Source organism: Rhinopithecus bieti, unplaced genomic scaffold (genome assembly GCF_001698545.2).
Source record: "Rhinopithecus bieti isolate Rb0 unplaced genomic scaffold, ASM169854v2 scaffold_82413, whole genome shotgun sequence".
NCBI classification, from domain to species: domain Eukaryota; kingdom Metazoa; phylum Chordata; class Mammalia; order Primates; family Cercopithecidae; genus Rhinopithecus; species Rhinopithecus bieti.
The window spans coordinates 1-1641 of record NW_016875168.1 but is presented as its reverse complement, the minus strand read 5'-3'; the positions used below and the strand labels follow the sequence as shown (position 1 = coordinate 1641).

Below are 1641 nucleotides of genomic sequence, written 5' to 3'. Positions count from 1 at the left end.
GGGCTCAAGTGATCCTCCCGCCTCGGCCTGGGGACTACAGGCATGCACCACCCTGCCTTTTGCTATTTTTCCCAGGCTGGTCTTGACCTCCTGGGCTCACTCAATAATTTGATTCCGGGAAATGGAGGTTGCATTGAGCTGAGATCACAGCACTGCACTCTAGCTTGGGTGACAGAGCAAGACTGAAAAAAGAGAAAGAAAGAAAGAGAGAAAGAGAGAGAGAGAAGAAAGAAAAGAAAGAAAAAAGAAAGAAGGGAGGGAGGGAGAGAGGGAGGAAGGAAGGAAGACCAGCTGAATCTCCATAAGAACAGTGAGCTTGGTGATATTTTTTACTTACTCTCAACCCATCTCATGCTCCCAGCTTGGTTCTGTTCATTGCTGATGAAATACAGATAGGACTGGCCAGAACCGGTAGATGGCTGGCTGTTGATCATGAAAAGTCAGACCTGATATAGCCTCCTTGGAAAGGCCCTTTCTGGGGGCTGATACTCTGTGTCTGCAGTGCTGTGGGACAATGGCATAATGCTGACCATTAAGCCAGGGGAACATGGGTCCACATATGGTGGCAATCCACTAGGCTGCCGAATGGCCATTGCAGCCCTCGAGGTTTTAGAAGAAGAAAATCTTTCTGAAAATGCAGAAAAAAATGGGTATTCTCTTGAGAAATTAACCCATGAAGCTACCTTCTGATGCTGTAACTGCTGTAAGAGGAGAAGAATTACTGTATGTATGTGTGTATGTATGTATGCATGTATGTGTGTATTTAGTCAGAGGTTCACTCTGGTTGCCCTGGATGCAATGGTGTGATCTTGGCTCACTGCAACCTCTGCCTCCTGGGTTGTAGCAATTCTCCTGCCTCAGCCTCCTGAGTAGCTGGGATCACAGGTGCGCAACACTATGCCCGACTAATTTTTGTATTTTTAGTAGAGACAGGGTTTCACCATGTTGGCCAGGCTGGTCTCGAACTCCTGACCTCAGGTGATGCACCCGCCTCGGCCTCCCAAAGTGTTGGGATTACAGGCGTAAGCCACTGTGCCTGGGAGGAAAAGAATTATTAATTGCTATTGTTATTAAAGAAACCAAAGATTGCGATGCTTCGAAGGTGTGTCTACGACTTCAAGATTATCCACTTCTGGCCAAGCCAACCCATGGTGACATCATCAGGTTTCGCCTCTGCTGGTGGTCAAGGAGAATGAGATTCGAGAGTCTAGTGAAATCATTAACAAGACCATCTTGTCGTTCTGAGGGTAGCAGCTGTTTTCAGTGGTCGCTGGGAGCCGGCTGGATCAGGCGGTCCTGTAAAAGCTCTGCTCTTAATGCGGGCACATTCCACTCCATGTGTCTTCAAAACCTTTTTGTGGAGTATTCATTTTTTTCAGTTAATACATAATAGAACAACGTTTATGCAGCTGCTGTTTGCTTTGTAATGTAAGTAAGAGAATGTAATGGCATCTGAATGGTGAAAGTGTTTTGATGTGTATATGTACTTTCTAAGGTTAAACGCATCTACATATACAGATAGCCTTTAAATCACATCCTTTAGTATACTTTATATATGTTTTTATAATTTCCTTGTTGGTATAAATGTTTTGTATTTGAAAAGTTATTTCTAGGGAATTACATAAAAGACTTCACCTTATA

General features: G+C 44.2%; 1 pseudogene; it reads left to right on the top strand.

The window, feature by feature from the left end:
* The first annotated feature begins 361 nt into the window (after positions 1 to 361).
* LOC108525651 (ornithine aminotransferase, mitochondrial pseudogene) lies at positions 362 to 1245 on the top strand (annotated as a pseudogene).
* Positions 1246 to 1641: the final 396 nt, after the last annotated feature.